This window comes from Felis catus, chromosome C2 (assembly GCF_018350175.1).
Source record: "Felis catus isolate Fca126 chromosome C2, F.catus_Fca126_mat1.0, whole genome shotgun sequence".
In the NCBI taxonomy this organism is placed as follows: Eukaryota; Metazoa; Chordata; class Mammalia; order Carnivora; family Felidae; genus Felis; species Felis catus.
The window spans coordinates 101035784-101061533 of NC_058376.1; the positions used below are offsets into that span (position 1 = coordinate 101035784).

Sequence of the window (25750 nt, forward strand, 5' to 3'; positions counted from 1 at the left end):
ATTACTTGAGTCTAAAATTTTTAAAAAATGAGATTAATCGTCCCAGTGTAACTTTTATAGTTGTGATGAGCAAAAGTGGTAACAAATGTCTTAGAGTTTTTTGTAAACCATAAAGCATCAACAAATGTTAGGTATTACTACATAATGACCATATCACAAAGTTATACTGTTGCAAAGAGGTTACAACTCTATTAGTTTGCTTTTGACACCAAAATTCTCTGAGAATCTTAAATAGAGCACTCAGTTATATTATTTATTTACTCTTTCAAATCAATGAGATTATCCCTGACAAGGTTTGAAGAAATTTCCTCTATATCAACAACATGTACAAAAAACAAAACTATACAACCATACACGCTTTTTTAAATTTGCCAGAAGGGGAGCTACACAAGAATGTTATAATGTTTCCACATGTTTGATAATTTCTTCATCCAGAGGAAACTGGACAAGTACCTATATTTTTCAAATACAGCCTACAAAAGTATTTCCCTCAACACTGGAAACTTTTCAGAGACTGTCAGGCTCTCCTAGAATGGCACCACACAGACAATACTGACTCTGTGTTCTTTAATTGAAAAATATTTCCCATTGTATTGATTATAATCTTTCAATTAATTTTGAATATCAAACTTCCATTTGACATGATATATTTTAGCAGTCAACATTAAAGGTTCTGAGCTAAGATCTCCTTTACTCACAAAAAATAAAATATTTGTGCATAAATTGAATCAAGAGAGCACTACCACAAACCCTGAAATCCAGCAATCATCTATAAAACTGACAACTACCTATCCTGCTCACATTGCTTAACAAAATCTCTTGAACCAGTATGGTCCCAAGGCTGAGCTAAGAAGGTGACAATTATCTATTCAGTATTTTTGAAAGAGTCTTCAACACCAGTGAATTCTCACATAGAAAACAATAAGTCACGGCATGTACAAAGATTCTTTCTAGTCCAAGCTATATGCATAGCTATATACTTCATGTGATTTAGTGGACCCATAATAGGCCAAAATCCAAGTTTAGCTGCAGTGTCACACATCAATGGTTTCATCTAGTTGTACATTAAAGGTGAATCTAGCAGCTATCATAAACGACTTCAAAATATTAAAATGAATGTTATCTATTTTGAAGTGAACAATGTTATTGATAGAGTCACTGAAGCAATGATTTACTTTTCTAAGAATAAAACAAATCCATGATATAAAAAATTTCTTTTTTCCAGGGGCTCCTGGGTGGCTCAGTCAGTTAAACCTCTGACTTGGGCTCAGGTCATGATCTCAGTTTGTGAGTTTGAGCCCCACATTGGGCTCTCTGCTGTCAAAGTAGAGCCCACTTTGGATCCTCTGTCCCCCTCTCTTGCCACCCCTCCCCCACTCATGCACATGCTCTCTCTCTCAGAAACAAATAAACATTAAAAAAAAGCACTTTAAAAAATTCTTTTTTCAAATTTAAGGCAATGTTTTCTTTTACTTGGAAATGTAAAAAGTAATTTTTTAAGATACTTCTGTTCAAGGTTTTTATGTTAGTGACAAATTCAAGATTATTTTTTAAGTATTAGTATTTGAAAAACAAGTCATATGTTTATGATGCACTTTACCATGGATACAATTTTAATATAGACATTAGGTGATTTTTTTCTGCTTTTACTAGTAAGAACTCTGCCACACAAGAATGACTGGGTCTTATGTGTCTCTTTAATGTCAACATTTATAAGAAAACAAAAGTCTAAGGAACTTTATTATGCTTTCCATTTTTGACATTTTCTCTCTTATACCAGGGATTAATATAAGGAACAGCAAATATGCATACTGTCAAGGAAGCACTACACTTTTTTTTTCAATGTTTATTTATTTTTGAGAGAGACAAGAGTGTGAGCAGGGGAGGGGCAGAGAGAGAGAAAGACACAGAATCCGTAGTAGGTTCCAGGCTCTGAGCTGTCTGTCAGCACAGAGCCCGGTGCGGGGCTCAAACCCAAGAACCGTGAGATCATGACCTGAGCTGAAGTCAGACGCTTAACCGACTGAACCACCCAGGAGCCGCACTACACTTTCTTTAATTTCTATCAATAGAAACTCTGAGCATAATGTCTCTTGTATGCCACCTCAAAATAGCTTATGGTAAAATAACTTCATAATGTGATATATCCATAGTTATTTTAATGCAGAAAATTTTTTGAAAAGGACTTGAGAGAAAAAGGTTTTTATGACTATTTTACAGAGAAATAAAACTAACACAAACAAAAATTCCATAATTTGTACTCCATATATCAAAGAATATAAAAAAAGAAACTTGTACTTTCTTGGAGAAATTAAGATATTTCTTTAAAATGCCTAAAATTTAGCAGCAAAAATCTTAAACATTTTAAATATCATTTTGTCCTTTTTATTTTAATGAATAATTAATCTTCCTATATTTAAAACCATGAAAAGTGCAGACATTAAGGAAAGATAACACTTGAGAACTTTATCAGGCCATTTGAGATTTCTCAGAACGACAATGATCATACAGTTTTTAAAAAGTGCCTCAATCAAATATTTTGTTGTTGCTTTATCAGCTTTTACTTTTAAATGTGGCATTTCTTCAATTGCTAATGTGCTTTTGGCAAATACATACAAATGATTTTCTTTAATGGTATGAGTATTGGGATTTTAATACCCTAAAATTAGTTTAAGTATTTCCTTTACAGACTATTATTACTCTTCCATTTAGAGGAAAATTTATTCTTTAGGATTTATAAATGTAACTTATCTTGATGAATCCTTTACATATTATAGAAAAAAATGAAAAAAAGCATGCTAGGGACTAAATCCCCATCCTTTAGATTTGGGTTAATGATATAAAATATATACTTCATACACCCATGGCAGAAATCATGTCTTTTTTTCTTCCATCTCTAGTAATACAATTTTGGGATCTGTGTATAAAATGTATGTAGTGAGGACGTTTTTTTAAAATTATTTAGTAACTTTATCGTCAGTTGCCATTCCTGGTCCTGAATCCTTTAGGACCATTACATCCTCTAAAATGGTAATAATTTTGCAACTACTCAATTTTCAAATTAATATGAAAGATAAATATGCAGGATGTTTTTATCGGAGTCATTACTATTACCTATTCAAAATATAGACTTTGTATAAATAAGGCAGCTGCATTATAATGGAAAGAATACATAGCTTGAAGTTACAGGGCTTAGGCCTAAATCCCATCTATTCCCTTACTAATTCTAGTAGCTCTGGGCAGTTATATATACTATACCAGGAAAATACATCAGGAAAACTAATGAACCATGATGTCAGACAAACTCATGTTCAAATTCCATTATTTTTTTCCAACTCGTGAAAAAAATGACTTTGGGAATTTTTATAAACTGCACAGAGTTTCTCTTTACCTCCAAAGGGAGATAATAACATTCATATTACAGTAGAAATGAATTTAGATAGATAAATGAACTATCAAACACTGGAAGCATGGTGAGCTCTCAGCAGATGCTTCTTCCATCATTCAGTTCTGTTCTAGTCCCTCTTTGAACCTCTGTATGGATCATAAACCTTTGTAATTTAGAGCATTAAGTTAATTTTCTGCAGAACTTCTAGAATTATAATATATTTTTACAGGATCTGAATATTTTTTATTTGTTTTAAAGAACATTTTACAGAACAAATCATATGCCTAGTCTGACTGAAAAATGATTCATGCATAAATTTAATGGGTGTTTATTTAGAACCTATCATGTGCCAGGCACCATATTTTGTCCAAAGAAAATAGTGATAAACAAGTGAGATACATTCTGCTGTGTTTTGTGGACCTTAAATGGGACAGGCAAGTAAAAACTGAAACATAAACAAATTACATTTAAGTTGTGATGGGCTATGAAGTGAAGCAAAGAGAGAGAAAGAGAAAGAAACTGTGGGAATAAAAGAATATGTCAAATATGGTTAGATAGGCTCATAGAAATGCATACTCAGAAATTGTGCTTGGAATGGAGAAGAACCAATGATATAAAGAATGGGGGAAAAGAGCATTGCAGGCAAAAGGAACATCTTATGAAGAAGCCATTGAAGTGAGAAAGGGTTGAGTTTGACAAGCTTAAGGAACTGAAAGAATATCCCTGTACCCTTAGCTTATTATACCAGAAAACACTAAAGGCACAAATTGAAGGACGAGGAAGAACATACCATCCTGAGACTTATGTATTATTGAAAGATTTATGGATTTATCTTTCAGTGCAATGAGATGCTAGTGAAGGATTTCAGGTGAGTCAATGACATAATGTGATTTGTATTTGAAGATTTCCTTACCAATAAATATAGAAAGGTCTGAAGGAAGGCAAAAGAGAGAAGAAAGAAAACAGTTGGAATGCTAGTTCACTAGGTCTATTAGTGGCCTAGACCAAGATGTTAGCAGTAGAGACAGAGTAAACAGAATTTGTTTACGGATTAGCAAAAGAAAGGAAGGGAAAGAAAGAAATAAAAGATGATTCCTAGATTCCCACCATGAGACATCTGGATGAATGGTAATGTCATTCATTTCACTCACTGATGTGGGAAATATCGGGTGATGGAGCAGAGGGTATATATTTAGATTGGAAAGCTAGACACATTAAGTCTAATTCCAAACAGAGATTTCAAATAGATAAATATTTTCCTTGAACATAAAATTTATAGTGACTACCATATTTATAGATTATTCCTAACATACGAGCTAGTGAATTCTTCACATTTCTTATTATATTTCAAAGAAACTATATGAAAAAAAAAGGTAGGCTCTCTTCAGAGAATGCTTATAATATTCTGGGGCATAAATATTACTTAATTAAAATTTTTATATTAAGGAGTTTAATACAGTATAATGGAATTCCTGAAACTTCTATTTTATACCCATACCTGCCTCTAAATTTGCCTGCAACTTTAATGTTATTTTATCTATATTATTTTTTAAATTCCTGAATTGATGTTTTTGTACTAAATGTATTGCACTTCCTTTCCCTTCCTGTTCTCACATCCTGAGAGGGCATGATTTTTATCTATATCTGCCCATCTGCTTAACTATAGACCCATCTGTCTGTCTGTCTGTCTATCTTTATATCCACTTATACACACACACACAAACACACATACACTCTTACAATGTACTATATTATAGTATATATAATTGCATGAACTATGTGATTAGGGCATGTATAGTATTCTCAGTATTCACAGTGCAAAATTTGATATAAAGTGAATATATTTGAGACCTGGACAAAGAAATCTAAGAATAACAAATACCAAGTTTATCAATATCAGTTAAATCCAATTAGAAAGGTTAGAGAAGTAAGTAACTTGTCCACTGTTATGAAAATTATAGACAAAGGTTATCTCTCTAATTTAATTCTAAAATTGATGGTACTAATCATTATATACTACAGATACTGAATTTAAAGTAATCAGATATAGCTAGATCTGCAGTAGTATCTAATTTTCCATTATACTTATATATGCATGTGTATGTATATGTACACATATACATATGCATGTGTATGTATATGTACACATATACATATCATACATATACTTAAATGTATACATACACACATATATATACATACACTAATGAGACTTATTTGGCAAATACGGGATCAATTTTAGACTCTGACCAAGGAATATAATTACTGACAAATCAAATACTCTATACAGAATATATCCAGTTGGATGTCATACTTGAGTTACTGGTCTTATACTTCCTGGATTAAAATACTGTCTTCAGAGAGGGGGGTGTTTGAACTCTCCATAGGACTTAGTACATAAATTCTCTTCACCATGAAGTACTAAACAGGTCATTAATTAACTTCTTTTCAGGTTATTTTTGTCAGCATTATAAGAAAAACAATTAGCTAAGCATAAACTACAAATGCCAGTAGAGATGGTTTACAGTGCAATAGCAAGAAAGCCAGTGGAATAGAGACAAGCACAGTTTCAATGATGGCACTATGTGGATCCACAGTCACATAAATGTGCTGACAAATCTACACTGAAGTTTTATAAACATGGAAACTAAAATGTCACTGAATTATACACTAATTGTATTTATAATGTTACATTGTAGGAAATAAAATGTGTTCTGAGGAATACAGGCCATATCTTCATGTCTAAGGCATATCACTGATACTATGTCTACCCATAGTCTTTGCACTACTTCCCTCCCACAGAGGTATTACAGTTTTGTTTATTATACTTATGTTTATTTAATATTCTTTATAGTTCTTCTCCCAAACACATTTACTTGAATATAATGCTTTCTCATTTTGTCATTAGTCTGTATTTCATTTTAAGATACATGACACAAAGTTTCTAATTGGAATCTTAGACCCCAATTAATGTGGAAGTCATCTGTTTTAAGCTGGTTAAGTAATGAGAAAGACAGATAATATTCTCTAAAGTACCTAAGAAAATAGATAAGGTTTAAGGGCTTATCTTTACTTTTTCTTGTAAAGATACATATTAAAGAATGATCATCTCCTTAAGAGATAAAAGGTTAGTTATCATTCTTTGTTAATTGTAACCATTGCTCTTTTATATAAAGGTTCATTTATAGCTAACTCCATGCATTTGTCTCCTAATTTAGAGTTGTCAAAACACACAGAAGATTCATTATTTTCCATCTGACCAGAAAGCAAGAAGTAACTTTTGAATCTTGTCTGAAGCTTTATAGGTACTAGTATCACAAGGAAGGGCAGGGTTACTAACATTAGCTGAGAGCCTACTTTGTATAGGATACTATGCTAGAAACTTCTACAGTCATTTTAATAAACCAGTGAAGTGGGATTTTTAATACAAATGTTATGATAAGGAAATCTAGAGTGAGAACGGGAAACTTTCCCAAGATCATACAGGTAATATCAGATCATGGTTTCCTGATTTCAAAGCCATTTGGTCCCATAATATTTCACTACTACTCTGTGTTTTTATGGCAATTTGTTCAAATAATTTTTTTTTAATTTTTTAATGTTTATTTATTTTTGAGAGGGAGAGAGACAGAGTGTGAGCCAGGGAGGGGCAGAGAGAGAGGGAGACAGAATCTGAAGCAGGCTCTAGGCTGGGAGCTGTCAGCCCAGAGCCTGATGTGGGACTCGAACCCACAAACCATGAGATCATGACCTGAGCTGAAGTCAGATGCTCAACTGACTGAGCCACTCAGGCGCCCCTCAATTATTTCAAACAGTAAGAAGTTAGTCATAAATTATTCAAATATACCTTTTATTAATTTACATCCATTACAGGCCTTGTAACTCTCTTTTGTATCCAATGGTCTACTAGTCTTCTAGTACCAAATTTTTGGCTTTCTGAAGAGAGTAGAATCCTGAGTTCCCAAGACAGGGCTACCCCATAGTAATGCTCATTTTTAAAAAGTAAAATAAGTATTATCATTGTTCAAAAGTAAGGAATGATGGTAATTACATATTAAGTTTCACTAGTAAAAACTGTATTCTCAACATTCATAAACAGCACCTGCTTTGACTGTCAGAAACTTAGAAGATAAATTGTATGGTTACATTAGCTCTAATAAAAGTATAATCCTGTGTTACAGGACTATAAAGAATAGCAGCAAAACTGACTATGGATCAAGAAAATCTTTCTAAAAGGTACTGCTATCTTTATTTAACTAATAAAGAAATCAGAATCAATCAAAATTGTTTTGCCCAATGTGACAAAGCTATTGCCAAGTGGAGTCTTCATCTGAGTGTAAGCCTTTACATTCTACACAGTATTGCTCTCTCTCAGTATGTAAAGTCTGAAGATTTTCAGTGCAGGGCATAATTGAAGACCTAAAACCATAGCTATTCCTATACTGGAAGAGAGTGTTGGTTCAAAAAGAATATGCCAGAGTAAATAAACTAAAGCATTAAAACCTCATTAATTCGTTCCCCTGATCAATATCTGTGATAGCTGATGCAAAAATACATTTGCAATTTAACCTCTACATAGTTTATAAAATTATTTTATCTGTATCCTGCTTTATATGATGCCTTGAATAACATTCTGCAGGAATAAGTTGGGTCCTTTGTTCCTGAATTATGGCAAGCTTCCCTGTTCATTGTAAATTCCATTAGCAGTGGTCAGTGGAGAGCCTTGTGTAACTCTAAGTCACTTTACCAGTGCTCCGACAAGGGTCAAAATCAAATCCCTGGTACTAGATCAAACACTAGAGCTAGCTACTTCTATTCAACACCGATGACACTGTATCTAATCAAAGAGGGTTCATGATCCTAGAGCAACAATGACCTTTCCAAAAGTCCATCTTTTTGCAACAACTACCTTTCCAAAAGTCAATCTTTTTGTTTCAATTGCCAGGGATCAAGAGAAAGCTCCAGATTCCCACTTCTATTTCCTAATACTATAAATATCATTAGCACTATCTTCCTTGTCTCACACAAATTGTATTAACTTTTTGGTCCCTATAGATCTAGTCACCACATGAAAGGTCCAAGATTCCAAAGTCATGTCTTCATGTCTTAAATTCTAAACTAATGAATTTATCTAGTTACCTTACCTAAAACCCATCACATCTCTTCACTTTTTAAAATATCCCCAGTGTCCTCTTTGAAATTGCCAAAAGATCATTACCAAAATCTCTACAAATACGGTCTCTTATCTGAACATTTCTTTCCTGAGTGATCCAGTTTTTATGGAAACCTACTCTCTCCTGAGAACACCAATTTCCCTGTAACCTTTTCAAGTGCCAGTAGGTTTTATCCCAGAGAAACACCCGTCTTCCTATAATCTGTCCTCCACTATACCCCAGACTCTCATTCCTTTGTTTATAACCCTAAATAGAACATCACTAATAACTGCCATCTGTGACACACATCTCATTCTCTTCAACACCTTCTATTTTCCATGTTGACTCCCTGATGATAGGGTGCCAATCCATTGGTTCTGTTACCTATTCACATACGCCAGCCATTTCAATTATTTCACCACTTAGGTAATTTCTTTCCACTGTACTTAAACTCCATAGAGTCATTATAATCATCCTATTGCATATACCCTGAACTCTCTTAACGCTCTTTCATTTTTTTTTTTTTAACTCAGTAAAAACATAACACTGGTTAAATCTAATTATCCAGTTACACTACACTTGTACCACTCACAAAAATCAAACTGTTAGCAAAACAGTATGTAAAGCAATATAGTAACCTGGATTGGACAGTCATCTGCTTAACATCATCAAATAGTTTACATTTAGATGCAAAAGTGAACAGGAGTAGTATAAGCATAACAGACATATAATGGAACGCTCGATTGTCAAAGCACTGCAGGCGACAAGAACTTGTGCTCAACCAACCACAATGTCCTCTTTGCTGATTTTATTTTATTTTTTTTTAATTTTTTTTTCAACGTTTATTTATTTTTCGGACAGAGAGAGACAGAGCATGAACGGGGGAAGGGCAGAGAGAGAGGGAGACACAGAATCGGAAACAGGCTCCAGGCTCTGAGCCATCAGCCCAGAGCCCGACGCGGGGCTCGAACTCACGGACCGCGAGATCGTGACCTGGCTGAAGTCGGAAGCTTAACCGACTGCGCCACCCAGGCGCCCCCCACCTTTGCTGATTTTAAAATATGTGAGGTATTGTTTCATCTCAGAGCCTTTGGACAGATTGTCCCACTTTTTATAGTGCTCTTTCCAAGGAGATGGCTCCATTACTACCTCAATTTTTTTTCAAAGGCCACCTCTTTAAAGAGGGCTAGACTCATTTAAATTTGCAAGTGAACTTCCTAGGGAATTGCAGAATAAATATGGCCTTTAATAGCCCTATGTTTGGGTCCCATTCACCCACATTGCTGAATGCCACTTCAAAGCCATATGACAACAAATCAATTTTTTTAATGGCATTGGATGGCAGTTTCTCATTTGGCACATTTTGTGATATCTGTTTTATGCTTCCATCTTTTTGATAGTTCATATGTATGCAATGTGACACAGTATTTATTCTGTAAAAATGGTAGCAAAATGTCAAGGTGTTAACAGTGTTCAATTTTAGATGGACATAATATAAATGATTATTATTTTATTTTACCCTTTTCTATGTTATTTAAAATTCAAAAATAATTGCAAAATCTTCTGTGACTATATAAGTGCTCAACACATTTTGTTAATTTTAAGTCTTGTTTTCTTGTCCTAATTATGTGACATTATTTATGACTAATCTTAAGGAGTCATTTCAACGTTCCAGGAAAACCTTTCCTCACCTATAAAATCACGTGGTTTTAGTGATGCTATCTTGAGTCTCTTCTAGCTCTGATCTCTGACCTTAGGATCTTGCTACAGATACTGCACATAAATGAAAATAAAAATACAAGTGAATAATTTTAAATTTTGAACATGCTTGTTACTAAATGAGATTGACCTCTTCAGATAATAACTTACTGGGGATTTTCTCAATAAGTGTTTTTGACCACTTGGAAGGAATTATTTGAAAGTGATAGAGTTACAATTTCAGGTGTCAGGACTCCAATACTTAGAAGGGTTGGGGAGTAGATGGCTGAGGAAAGAAAGTAATGCATTTCTGTCATTCTTAATTTTACAAAACCAAGCAAAAAGTGAATAATAATCCTATATCACAGATTATGCCTATAACACTATAAAGCTTTAGTTAATACCTGTCAGGAGAGTTACATTCCCCATTCCTCTTTACCAATTGCTCCTGTAGTGAAAGAGAGAAGAGAGAAGAGAGAAGAGAGAAGAGAGAAGAGAGAGAGAGAGAGAGAGAGAGAGAGAGAGAGAGAGAAAGTACAAAAATACCACTTTGAAATAAGCCAAAAAAAATAACTTCCCCACATTCAGGTGAGTTTTGTTTACTTATTTCTATGTGTTTTTGTTGTTGTTATTGTTGTTGTTGTTTTTCCAGTCGGCAAAATTTCCAAGGAGACACAAAATCTGAAACTGGTTTCCTATATTCATTTTCGACTGCTGGTAGCACAGCAACATACATTATCTTAGTTTTGTGAGTCAGAAGTCTGGGCATGGGTTGGCAGGATCCTCTGGTCAGGGGCTCTACAAGGTTGTAATTAAGATGTCAATAGGGCTACATTTCTCATCTAAAAGCTTGATTAGTGAAGAATTCTCTTCTAAACTCATTGAGGTTGTTGGTAGAATGCATTTCCTTGCCATTATGTGACTGAGGGCCCAGTTTTTTACTGACTGTTGGATAAGGGCTGTCCTCAGGTCATAGACACCACCTAGCATTTCTGCCACATGGCCCTCTCCATAACAATTTCACAATCTAACTTTTTGCTTCTTCAAGGCCAACAGGAAAACCTCACACTCCAGTAGGCTAAGGTGAAGTCTTATACAATGTAATGTAATCCTAGAAGTGATATCCTATCATCTTTGCCATTTTCTATTGGCTAAAAATAGGTCATAGATTCCATATGCACTCAAAGGGAGGGATTACACAAGAATCTGACACATTGGCAAATCACCATAGTATATGTTCACTGCAATCTCCCCAGATGCCAGAAACCAGAGTTTTAGTTTGGACAATATTAGAGAATTAAGGAGAGGAGATGAAGACCTTACGGATCATCTAGTCTAAATGCTAATATCTCAGAAATTGGAAAACAGGCTCAAGGAAATAAACAATAGTCTGAAATATCCTGTATTGGGTAGCAGAGCTGATTTGAAATCATAGTTGTCCTGAATCGCCTGTCTGACCCTTAGATAAAGGCAGCGATTAAATTATGTCATTGAATCAAATTATTTTTTATGGTAATGCATCACAAATTTTTCAATACATACTACTGATGGAAAAACCAGGTTTCTATATATAGCAATTTACTTCTAACCAAATTTTGGAGTACAGAAAATTAATCGGCAGTCATTTGTATTGCTGAAGGATTTTGTTCTCATATGAACCTGACCAGTGGTCATTTTAGCTATGTACTATTTATCCTACTATTCTGGAACACAAAGCTTAAGCACTGAAAGAAACTATTATTTAATCCTTCCTCCTTTGACTCAGATAAACAGATGCTCATTATTTGAATATAATGCTGTAATAAGTCCATAAATTTATTCCATGGTTAAGTATATTGCTAAAGGAATTACGGTTTGGGTTTATGCATGTAAAATTTGATTTTTACACCTTTTGAAAGAGAAATCACTTACAATTTTCAGTAAACAATGAAGATGATGACTTTAACATTGATATTACTAGCTAAAATATTATCATTTAATTTTTCCAGTGTTCTTTGTTTCTCTCAAAAGCAGTTTGTTTTTACGTCAACTGTTGTGCAATGGGACGAGACAAGGTCACACTGGTAATTTCGTCTGCAAGAAACAGCTTTATTCTGCAGTATAACAGAGGAACCAACAGAAAAGTAGCACATGGTAAAGTGGACAAGCAATACACAATCCTAAACACAGTCAAATTAAGGTTTCCCTATGTCAATAACCCATATGACTTGCTGAAATTCAGAAATAGCTATAACCTACACTATTGTCTCTACTAAAAAAGGAAACAGGGTCTCGTCTTGTTCACTGGTCATCTGGAGAAGTTCTATGCTCACTAAAGTTCTATGGTAACAATTTTGTCAAATAGTGAAAATGCGCAAAATTTTACCTTTTTTTCTGTATGGTCTATGAGAATTAAATTTATGTTGAAATTCTCCATTCAAGGAATGAATACGTAATATCTTTTGTGTTTTAATTTGCAGACATTGGCATTTTTTAAGGACCAGTAGTGGTCCTTCAATTTTTATCTTCAGAGCTAAGCAAATCTGTCTTTCCTTTTTTTCATAGTTTATGCTATAGTATGATGGGAAAAAAGAAAATCTTAGACAAACATTTCTAAATATGGTAAATGTCCAATATGTCTTTACATTGTTACGCCTTCTATTTAAAAAAATATCTGTGAAAGTCAGTGGTAAGTTATGTTTAATTACTCAAGTACCTGTCTTTACTAGATGTTATTCAGGGTGATTTAACCTGTCACGTTTCTTGCCTTCAATTATATTCTGGAAACACTATTAAAATCCATGCAGCAGATTCAAACAATTCTTACAATAAAATAAAGGAAATTAGCTTGAAAAATGTTAGAGAGATGTCAAAAATAACAGCTATACACTCTAATTTAGGATTTAATGGTAAATTTAGCACGAGTAGAAAGTTTTATGATTCATTTCACTGGGATTGATTTGAATATTTGAGCACCTTTTTCTCCTTTAGTGGAAATTATTTGTTCCTGAGTACCCTCACAAAAACAATTAGCTAGTGTGATTGCAAAGCATATGTTTACTGGCAGATGTTGAGAATTTAATGCATCGGTCGGTGTAAATAAATAAGGAAAATTATAATTTTATTATAATTCTAAATATGAAAACATTAAATTGAGTTCTATGGCTCATTAATTGTCTTATCAGTTTAATTTGCATATTAAGAATTAAAAATAAAACCAGGCTATTAAAAGTGGGCTAAAATGAAGTTTTTATATAACACTTCATATCATTAGAATAAAAATAACAGCTGTTTTATTAAAATATCCAAAAGTCAGAATATGCAATTATTCATGAATTTTTAATAATACCTTTGTATCATAAAAATTGTTTTTCAGCATAATACTGTAAAACATGCATATTCTAGGAAGTGAACTAAAGCATAACAAAGATGTATAAAACAAAACTATTCATTGCCTTCCTGTACCCCACCATCTCAATTTCCAGCCCCTAATTTAACCAACTTTATACCATCTAGTGCATTTTTTTCTGACAACTTTGTTTTCAGATCTTTGTACGTGTGTGTATACACATACACACACATACACACAGCACACACACACATATAACTTAGAATTTTAGTGGACAACATCATGGACTATTACTATTTCCTCATTCATGAATAAACTCCTTTACCCCTATAATGATTTCTATGTTTGTAAAGTCATAAGAGTATATACAATAAAAATATACATGAAAATTAAATTTGATTTAAATAATGTTAAGGTAATATTAACTAAGATTTTTTTTTCAAAATAACTAAGAATGCCTTAGCATTTATCAGTTCAAGACATAGATTAACATATCAAATTTGATTAGTGAGGAAATTCTTGTGTCATCCTTCCTGTGATTGATTTGTTCTTAGGATCTTGTACAAAAAAGAAGTAGGTAAGAACAAAACACATAAAAAGATACTAGGTATGATTTTGAATTTTTTTAGAAATAGATACAGGTATATAACATTTCTTTTTTTGTTGCTTTTCTTTTTTCATCACTCAGACCTGGTCCTCTCCCTCTTACTCCCCCAAAGGAGAAGACGAATGATGATCAGTGGTAATTGGCTGTCATGGGAACAACACCCAAAGTCAGCTTCACGCTCAGGAGAGAACATTGTACCTCTTCCTTGTGGTTTCAGGTACTCTAAATGTTCAGAAAAGCTTCTCTAGTAACAGACTATGGATATGATCTCTGAAAGTATAGTCTTACAGATATAATACTTCTAAGTAACTTAGGGAAATGAAATTGAAAACTGTTACTTCAAATTAAGTCACAATTTTAAAATATTTTTCACCAAAAACAAAGTAGCTTGCATTTTATAAAAGTATAACTTTTTAAGTAGATGGTTACCAATTTCAAAGTTCAACTGACTTTCAATAAGAATGATTTTATAGTTGACAGTCATGTTATAGAACTACATGAAAAAGAAACAAAATCATTTCTGAAGTCTATTTTAGACCCAGAGTGCTATAAGTAAGTGGGACTAGTTCTAAAAGTAATGAAAACAGCTTGAACTCTACAGTTTTTTTTTCAAAAGGATGCAATAGTCAATAGTCTAAATTTCATATACAAATGAACTTAAAGAATGAAACCATAAATAAAGAATAAATGTTTTGCTCCCTCTAAAGAGCAATATGTGGATAGATTTGAGGTTTATTTCAAGAAATGTTAGAATTTACTTTTCAGTGGCATGACCAGAAGACACAATAATAATGAATGTAGAAACAAACCTAAAGAAGGGGAGATTGCTGGTGGCAATAAGGAAAACAAAAGGATTGTAGAAAATATAATAATGTCATATTCAGAGAGAGAAAGAGATCCTAAGTAGTGACTAAGTAATCAAAAAGTAACAGATCACAAATATTTTAAGTAGTGCTTTACAGATAAAAGGAAGAGACTGAGTAAATCTTGAGGAGGTGCGATGGATGGCTTTGCCACCAGACAGGTTTCTTTTAGGCGGCTATTATTTAGCAGTATTGAGCAGAATTGCCTGGCAGTTCCATCCCCTAAGACAGAGTAGCAAGGCCCATTTCAAATTTTCAGAACAGCTGGAAGATCATCAGATGCTCATTCCAATCAAATTAGCTGGAGCTGGAATTGGGATAAATTCTTGTACAGGAAGCAAAAGGAAGATAGTAGAAGAAATGAAAGTAATGCCTTGGTATACATAAGCTTAATGATGGTATCAGAATGAATTTTTCCATATTGAATATACATTGCACCTTCTCCAGTTCTTGATTAAGTGGCCATGCATTCATTTGGGCTTCACTATGTTAAATGTACCTGGTGGAGTTTATAATGATCAGTCTAGAATAGTATTTATTTATGTTAGTTTTCTAGTAAATCTCCAGCGTAATTTCAAGTAAGTAATATTAAGCACTATTCAAAGATGGGGTCAGTTAAAACTTTGAGTCAGAACAATTTATGCTAAAATGTTGATGAAAGTCATTAATATATGAAAATATTACTAGAGTCTTATTAATATGTTATCATATTTTAAAATAAATTATCTGTTAAAACATGCAAATAACAATTGAGAACCTATGATATTGAGAATTGACTTTAAAACCAAACCTAACAGAACATAAATAATAATACTAGTGTTATTATTAAAAAAAAAATTACTGAGGGGCTCCTGGGTGGCTCAGTTGTTTAAGCATCGGATTCCTGATTTTGGCTCAGGTCATGATCTAACAGTTTGTGGGTTCCAGCCCTGTGCTGGGCTCTATGCTGGCAGCATGGAACCTGCTTGGGATTCTCTCCCTCTCCCTCTCCCTCTCCCTCTCTCTTGGCTCCCCCCCCCCCCGCTTGTGCTCTCTCTCTCTCAAAATAAATAAACATAAACTTAAAAAATTTTTTTTAAAAAGTAAAAAAATTACTGAACTTGGCTAGACCAGAAAATTTCAGAGAGGGAATGATGTGAAAAGGATGCACAAATGGTTTCACTTCTGTTTGTTCTTGAACCAACAAAGGAATTGTACAAAGGTTATTTGAGCATAACCAGGAGCACTGAAGCAGAACTGAAAAATGGAAGTCATAAGCAACTGTATTTTTGCTTTCACAGCTCCTTCACAATTGATCTAGTGAATGACAAATCTCTCTTGACTCCAAATAAACACTTCAGGAGTCTTCATAATTATGGTGGTACTTTCAGGTAATCAAAAGTCCAACAATTAGGGGTGCCTGGGTGGATCATTGGGTTGAGCATCCAACTTTGGCTCAGGTCATAATCTCATGGTTTGTGAGTTCCAGTCCCACATTGGGATCTGTGCTGTCACTTCAGAGGCCACCTCTGTTCTCCTCACTCTCTGCCCCTCCTCAGCTTGTGCTCTCTTAAAAATAAATATAAAAGAAAACATTAAAAAAAAAGGGTCCTACAACCACATTAATTAACAAACAGATTCAATATGGCTGGTCTTCAAACAGCAGCAACCTTCACCATTTTTCCTATGGATTTCCAAGGCAAAAGTTTAGCCCTTGTCCACTGAGTTCTCTAATCTCAGGGGATACAAGCCAACACTTTTGAGTAGTCTCACTGAAGCCCATCTCTCTTGACTTAGGGGAACACCAGCACCCCCTTTTTGAGTGAGGTGGTGTTTACTATGCAACTTTCTCTAAGCTCTCTCAAAAAATCCTTCCTAAAATCCTGAATAGTCTTACCTTTTTTAGTCAGTAGAAGTGACGAGTTCAAGACTCATATTTTTAGGATCTCCTTTTTGAAAGGTCTGCAGATTAGATGGTCAAACATCTCACCTGTACCTTAGTACTTCTACAAACCTTTCCAATTACCATTACATATCAGTAAATTGATGCAGCTGACTTATTTCCTCCTTAATCTCTTTGAACCTTCACCTGCTTCCACCTGCTCCAAACAAAGCAGGCCAAAAGCCATGATGAGCAAGCTGATAAAGAAAGGGAAGGAAGGAAGGAAGGAAGGAAGGAAGGAAGGAAGGAAGGAAGGAAGGAAGGAAGGAAGGAAGGAAGGAAGGAAGGAAGGAAGGAAGGAAGGAAAAGAAAGAAAGAAAGAAAGAAAGAAAGAAAGAAAGAAAGAAAGAAAGAAAGAAAGAAAGAAAGAAGAGAGAGAGAAAGGAGAGAGAGAGAAAGAGAGAGAGGAAGGAAGGAAGGAAGGAAGGAAGGAAGGAAGGAAGGAAGGAAGGAAGGAAGGAAGGAAGGGAGGGAGGGAGGGAAGAAAGAAGGAAGGAAGGAAGGAGGGAGGGAAGGAAGGCAGGCAAGAAAGCAAGCAAGCAAGAGAGAAAGAGATCACATTTCTTCTTTACCTATATCAGGCCTGATGAACATTAGTGTGAACTTGAAATGAAATTGGAAGCTGTACCTATTATATAGAAACCGACAAACTAATTTCAGGGTGGAGATTCTATTTTGTGACTAAAATGACCACACAGTTTTTATATTTTAGAAATGTCATAAACAAAGTTTTGCTGTCTTTGAAAAAGGTGAATCGTAAGCAAAATATAGTGATACTTGCCTGAAAGAAAATCATTACTCTTTGGAAATACTTTAATATTTCTTTATAAAATACACTTATTTTTTAATTCTACTTTTTTATTCTTAGTATATATTCTACCTTTTAATGGTACGTATAATGTATCTTTATTTTAGGAGGAAAAAAACAAAAAGTACAAGGAAGGTAAAATGATGAATACAATAAAATAAAATAATAAAATTTCATGTAACCTTATCATCCAATTTCCGCTTAATATTTGATGAGATACCACTTACTGAGTCATGTGCAGGGAAACTAATGCTTTTAGGAAGGTGACACAGTACCTCCTTGCCGTCGTATCCTCCTAATTTGCATTAGGATTTTACTTTCATGTAGAATATGAAATTCTCTGTTTACTCATATGTTTACTCTATAGTTATCTATTACAAATACTTAATTTTTTGATTCAATCCTTATTTTTCAATGTTTCAGTGGAATACATTTTGATTTAGTTCATTACCTACATAATAAAAGCATCCTTGCTGTCTTTTAACTCTGAATTTTAATAAACCAGATGGAGTGACTAAAAAACACCACTTATTTGTGTAAGTACATTTATGAACATAACAATGAAGGTGTTCTTGCTTTTCAGTCATAAATTATATAAATTATGTTCTGTTCTTTCTCAACTGTTCTGAGGCTTATTTTTTTTCCCTAACAGGTGTGTTTCTAAATAGGGTTCAAGTGGCATTGTATATTCCTCTATGATGGAGTGCTTATTATACTCTATTAAGTATATACTATTAATATAAAATAAGTAATTTAATTAATTTATTTTAATTAAATACATACTATAGATATTATATATATATATAACGAGCTTTTTTCCTCGATAGCTCATTATATACATAATATAAATATATATATATAATATAAAAAAGCCCATTATATATATATAAAATATATATATAATATAAAAAAGCTCATATATATATATATATAAAATGAGGTTTTTTCCTCAATAGATTGTAGCACCACTGTTTTTGAAGCCTCATCACCTCTTAACCTATTAAATATATAATAGTTTTTAAGAGACTATTTGTTAACTGTTAATCAGGGTTTAACCATGGGAAATATAAATATTCTTTTTTTAAACTGATAATATAGGTTTATATTGGTTTTAACTGGAATTTGTAATTAAAATTCTTTACCCTCATGAATTACATATGAAAAGAAATATGAACTATATTATTAGTTAAACTTTCTTGAAAGTGATTTTCATTTTTTTTTTCAACGTTTATTTATTTTTGGGACAGAGGGAGACAGAGCATGAACGGGGGAGGGGCAGAGAGAGAGGGAGACACAGAATCCGAAACAGGCTCCAGGCTCCGAGCCATCAGCCCAGAGCCCCACGCGGGGCTCGAACTCACGGAACGTGAGATCGTGACCTGGCTGAAGTCGGACGCTTAACAGACTGCGCCACCCAGGCGCCCCGAAAGTGATATTTAAAAGTTAGCAATTTCTTCATTATTTAAGAAAAGTAAAACTGCCCTTGTGATATATCTTTACTAAAGGAAAAAGATGATCTAGCTTTAATTTACTGACTGCTCTCAGTTTTGTGTATGGAGGTATACGGTTAAGTGTATTCACCTCAACTTCAAAGGAAAAAAAAAATGTCAGTTCTAAAACAAAGACTTAGCAAGTTGCAAGAAGAGGAATGTGCAACCTGCTGGTGTTGTTATTGTAAGACGAAGAAAAGGGCAAATGGACAACAGGATTTTTGCCTGAAGAAGAATATTTAAATTAACTTGTGCATAACTTGTGCCAAGATAGCAATGAGTGAACAAAAGAGATAAAAATAACACTGTAACCCAGAAGGCAGAAATTTTATGTCTCAAATCTACTTGATTATACGTCCTTAGCATAATGATTAAAATGAATTCATTGAAGATTGACAGTGGTAAGCTTCTAATATATCACTATTAAACTTTAACCATTAATTTCAAAGCAATTCTAGTTATAGTTTGAATTAATTTTAATCATATTTTAATTCATCTTACTGAGACAGTTGTTGTCTTTGGTAGGTTGAATTATTATTTTAACCTAGATTCTGGAGCATGGAGAAAATACGGAAATATTAAAAGAGTATTAAAAGAGTTCTCTGTCATGAAGGAAATGCTTATTCAATATTTTGAATATGACTACAAATAGCACATGTAGCTTTCTCAGAATGAACTATATTTCTGGGTTAGTGAATCATTTCTGATCTTATAACAATGATACTGATTAGGTAATAATTACATAGTGCGTGCATTAAAAATGAGAAGACAAATATAGATTGTATGACAAGAAATAACAAGCTATTGATGCCTAATATTAATTTAAAAAGTTCTTAGATAATATTAATCATATTTCAAAGACCATACATGTTTGCAGATTTTATCCAAAGTACTATGAAATGTCACTCTACTATATCATATATTACACAAAACATGGAATGTGAAGGTGGTTAAAAGGTCCTAATATGTATCACTAATCAGCAAATTATTTTTCCCTTTTGCTTGAAAACAATCTTAGTTTAGAAACTTATTAGGAAACTATACCCTCATACTTTTTTTTTGTATATCCCTACAACATACTTCTAGTGACCCTATTATCTGCACATCAGCTTGTTTAATAAATTATTTTATGTGCTGTTGATGGTCAATCTATTTCATTCTAATGGCCTCCCATTGCTGCCTCATTAAAATATAGCATTACGGATCCATTATATTCCAATGGCCAGTCATTGATTTCCTTCTTTTATTAAAACCACTCAGCCTCAACAGGAAACCTAATCAGGATGAATCATCTCATCCTCTACAAAATGGGATGGAATATTCCTAAATTTATTTTTGCACGTTGAGAACACTGTGTACCTTTTAATGGACCTAAAGTTAAATGTTTTTCCTCTTTATAAAAAAAAATATATTTCTTGGTATGAACATACTTTTCCATAATAATGGCTCTCATCTGTCCCTTGTAAAATTGATACTATTCCTAGGGCCAATGAAAACAGAGATTGTAGCTTTTACTACTGTGTGTAGAATACATTCTAATTCTTGTTCTTGCAGAATATTTACTTCATGGTTTATATATTTAAAGCCAATATTTTGTTTATTTTAACTCAGAATACTCTTCTACTAAATTCTTTTTATATACACACACGTACAGAGAGAGGAATGTATACACACATACATACATATACTCTAAAGAGTGCTTTATTAATCATCATACAAAGTTCATTGATTCATAACTACCCCTAGCAATCTACAATTCTAGTTTAAATGATCAGCTGTAAATTTTTTGATCTAATTTTGGAAATTAACTGTAGCTAGAGTTACTTCATACAGTCTTTACCATTCCTTTAAAATTTTGATCTATCGCGGGGCGCCTGGGTGGTTCAGTCGGTTGAGTGTCCGACTTCAGCTCAGGTCACCATCTCGCGGTCTGCGAGTTCGAGCCTCATGTTGGGATCTGTCTGACAGCCCAGAGCCTGGAGCCTGTTTCAGATTCTGTGTCTCCCTCTCTCTGACCCTCCCCCGTCCATGTTCTGTCTCTCTCTGTCTCAAAAATAAATAAACGTTAAAAAAAAAAAACTAAAAGTTTGATCTATCACATAAGAAGATAAAAATATATTTGTCTTTTAAGAGAAATAGATGTCCAGATCATATAATCTTAAATGTACAGTGAGTTTTACCTGATATTTTTTACTATAAATTCGTTATACATAATCAAATATGTATTAAACTGTGTGAAATTATCATACAATAACAGTAACAAAATTCTGAATATTAATAGGTAGATTTTTGCCTCTTTCTCTTTTACTATTATAGCATAATCCTAATTTTATCTCCAAATTCTTACTCAAATTATTTTCCAGATAACTCTGATCTTATCATAGTTGGGCCAGTACAAGTCTCCTCACCTCAGGCCATCTTGGGACCAGATGTCTCTACAGAGTTTTTTAATATTTGCTGAATTTCTCTGTTTAATATCTTAATTTTAATATGACACCAACTCCAATGTGTATGTTTTTTTCCACACTACCAAGTAATTAAATCAATTCTGACACTATCTACCTGGAGACAGTATCTGATCCCACAGGTTAAAGGTTCAGTCTTACAAGACTGGGTATGTAAGAGATATGTTCCTGGGTGGCTCAGTTGGTATAGTGTCTGACTCCTGGTTTCAGCTCAGGTTATGATCTTACGGTTCTTTAGTTCAAGCCCCACATCTGGCTCCACACTGACAGTGTAGAGCCTGCTTTGGATTCTCTCTCACTCCCTTTCTCTCTGCCCCTCCTCCACTCATGCGCACTCTCTCTCTCTCTCTGTCTCTCTCTCTCTCCCAAAATAAATAAATAAACTAAAAAAAAAAGATATGCTCCTTAGTGGAGTAGATTTATTAAATTGGTTTGGAAAAATAAAGACTGTGGACATACCACATCATTTGACAATGTACAGGGAGTTTATATATGTATTGCAACAGAAATACATTTCAGAAAAAAAAAATAAAAAACTCTAGGAGTGAGTAGCCCCTGAGTTTCTTTGTCAGTGTTCTGAAGTCATCTTACACCTCTTTGAGACAGCCTCCAAATTGTTCCTAAGCCTTCAGTCCTTTACAAATTGTTTCCCCATGTCCATGTTCCATACGGCAGCCAAAAATTCAGTTATGTTACTCTCCTGCTTAAAATGTTTGCTTGTTTTTAGCTGTTTGTGGACAATGCCAGATTCTTCTCTAATTACCCCCGACTCCCATATGTTTATCTTCTGCTCTAGCGATGCCAAACTAATTTTGAATTCCACAGTGGTAGCTGGCTTGCAGACGTCTCAGCTGCTGTTCTTTCCTGTCTAACTTCCCCACCTCTCTAACAAGTGTCTCCTGTACTTGCCATATAACTTACTTGTACTGGAGTACTTAGAGCTTGTTCCTGCTTTTCCATTGCACTAGCTTTTCAAAAAAATTTTTTTAATGTTTATTCATTTTTGAAAGACAGAGAGAGACAGAGCACAAGCAGGGGTGGGGCAGAGAGAGAGGGGGACACAGAATCTGAAGCAGGCTCCAGGCTCTGAGCTGTCAGCACAGCCAGCACAGCCAGCACAGAGCCCGACACAAGGCTCGAACTCACCAACGGTGACATCATGACCTGAGCTGAAGCTGGATGCTCAACCGACTGAGCCACCCAGGTGCCCCTCTATTGCACTAGCTTTTCAAATCTATGTCTGTCTCAAAGACTGACCTCTCCAGGCTGAGTAAAATTTCTTTCCCCTCTGCCTTTTAGCCCGGAACCAACCCTAGCTGTTTAGCTCCTTTGTCCAATTAGACCATCTTGTTTTTCTAGTATGAAATTTTCTTTTTCTTAATTCTAATGCTGTAAACTTCTCCATAGATATTAAACTTAAATAATAAATAAATAAAGTATTAAGTTGAGCAATATCTTAGCCTGCCACTAACAATACAAGGGTTTTAAAATAGTTTAATTCTGATCTTTTCTCTCCCAATTTAAATAATATTATATCATAGAGACATTGATAGTCCCATGTATAAATGGGAAATTAGTATATGATAAAAATGGCAATGAAAAAAGTTATGCATTATGGAGAAAAACTCACCAAATGAAATAAAAACAAAACTGATGAGAAAGAAGACAGTAGCCATTGACATTCAAAAGCTAGGTCTCCAGGTTGCTAAGAGCTGGACTTTCACTCAGAGCTTGGTGTTGATGTTACATTGAAAAGAAACAATTTAGCAGAATACCAATGTCAGAAAAGGCCATTCTGTGACCATAATGAGTTAAGACAAAAGGAAGACCATGCCATAACCATGTATGAATGTCACCAGCTAGACCCGAAGACCTGACCTTTATTGGTCACCTTCTTGTATCCAGTGACCTTTGTCTCACATTTTTCATTATGCTCTTCTTTCTAGCTTATCTCTTAGGCAAAAGACATGAGGGGCATAGCATCCTGTGATGGAAAACATAACTACCTCTCAAGCAATAACAATTGCCCAAAGAATTCTGGCCAGCCAGAACACCCAGGTCAGTTTGAACTCAACCTGTGACTCATGCCTGCTCAGATGGACCATGGAGTGACCTATGGAATGACCGACAGTTACTTTTAACTCATTATAATACTAAAATCTCCACCCAAGGAGGAACACAAGCCTTATTTATATACCATAAAATGTATGTATTGGTAAGTTTCCTTAGGGCACATGTGCCACCTTATGCCTCCCTCTACACACAATGCCAACTCCCCCCCCCCCCCCATCTAAATATTCTTTCTAGCCTTAAATAAAAGAAACCTATTCACCCTTGCTCAAAGAGTCATGGCTTTGGAGGTTATTCCCCAGGATCAAATAAAGTTTTCTTTGTGCGACAACTCACCCAGTGTAGTTTCTACCTGGGACTCACCAAGGAGCAAACTCATTTTGTTTGGTTACATGAACACAGACAACAATGTGTACATTTTTAAAACCATAAAAATTATTGACTTCTTCCTTTCCTAGTTAAAATGAGTGACCTCTGTTTTTTGTTTTGTTTTGTTGTTTCCAATTACAGTTTCACCCTCACTTCATTCTTTATACCTACAAGGTAAGATTTGGTATTAATACCAAATCATAGTATTATTACAACTTCCTGACAGCACACAATCCAAAGCAAAGCCTTGATCCAATTGCACCTTCTCCAAAATTATCTAAAAGTGCCTAAATACTATAGTAAGTCATTTCTAACACCCTTTTACTGAGACACCTCACTATTTTCCATAGCGAGCTATCTCACTGATTTCAGCAACCTAATACTACATACAAAAGGTAAAATCATTTCTGTTACAGTGATCTGTATTTCTGATATTTTCTTCTGTTTATTTCTTAGAATGCCTATCACTCCATTACTCATATCTTGCATGTTATCTACTTTTTTACACTAATGCTTAACATGTTTACCATAGTTATTTTAAATTCCTTTTTTGATAACTTCAGCATTTGTGTCAGGTTTGAGTCTGGTTCAGATTCTTGCTTTGCTTCTTCAGACTGTGTGTTTAATTGCCTTTGTCATGCTTTGCAGTTCTTCATTGTGTTTTAATAAACAAAATTCAACTGAGTAAATATGAAGAACTAATTGAATTTATTCAATGATTCATGAATTGGGCAGCATCCCATCTAGAAAAAAGAAAAGAGCTCTGAAGAGCTGTGCAAAAGGAAGATTTTATAGGAAGAAAGGGGTGAGACAAAGAAAGTTATAATTTCAGGAAAGGTCACCTCTCTTTGGGGAAAGCCTGGGGACTGTCAGGAAGATTACCTCACTAGTGTTGTCCAGATTGACTGATTAAAGGTCACATTTTGGAGAGAGGCTGAAACTGCAATTAAGTATTAAGTTTTGGTTTGCTGGTAAGGGGCTTAGCACAAGTGACTCCATTTGGAGAGTGTTGTTTCTTTTCCTAACAGTGGAAAGCCCCACATGATGTATTGGGCAAAAGGAACTGAGGGGAACAGGTCTTTTGTGTGAAGTTTTGTGTAATTAAAGTAATTGGGTTGTGTTTAATGTTTGCTATAGGTGTGTAGGTGGTTTACTTTTTTCCTTTTTTTACCTTCTTCTATCTACTTTAGGCTAAGTACTCCTCCTCAGAGAGAGTCTGCCTTTTACAACTCTTTCAAATGGAGCATTCTTAATGTGGTGGTAATGTGGCAGCTGGAAGAATTTAACATTCTTTTTTTTTTTTTTTTTTTTAGTGTTTATTTACTTTTGAGAGACAGAGAGTGCAAGCAGGGGAGGGGCGGGGGGGGGGGCAAATGATTCCAAGGGGCTCTGCACTGACAGCAGAGACCCTGATGTGGGGCTTGAATTCATAAACCACAAGATCATGACCTGAGCTGAAGTTGGACCCTTAACTGACTGAGCCACTCAGGCACCCTGGATATTTAACATTCTTATGATTAAATATCCCTGGACTTTGATCTTTGAGTGTTCCTTAGGTTCCTCTTCCTTCATGCCCTTTAGGGGAGACAA

General features: G+C 34.4%; 1 non-coding gene across 1 annotated transcript; it reads right to left on the reverse strand.

The window, feature by feature from the left end:
* Nucleotides 1–14246: 14246 nt before the first annotated feature.
* On the reverse strand, nt 14247–14460 carry LOC111556489. The gene has a single exon (XR_002735949.2). It is a non-coding gene; the product is annotated as a small nucleolar RNA U3 (small nucleolar RNA).
* Between the last annotated feature and the right edge of the window lie 11290 nt (nt 14461–25750).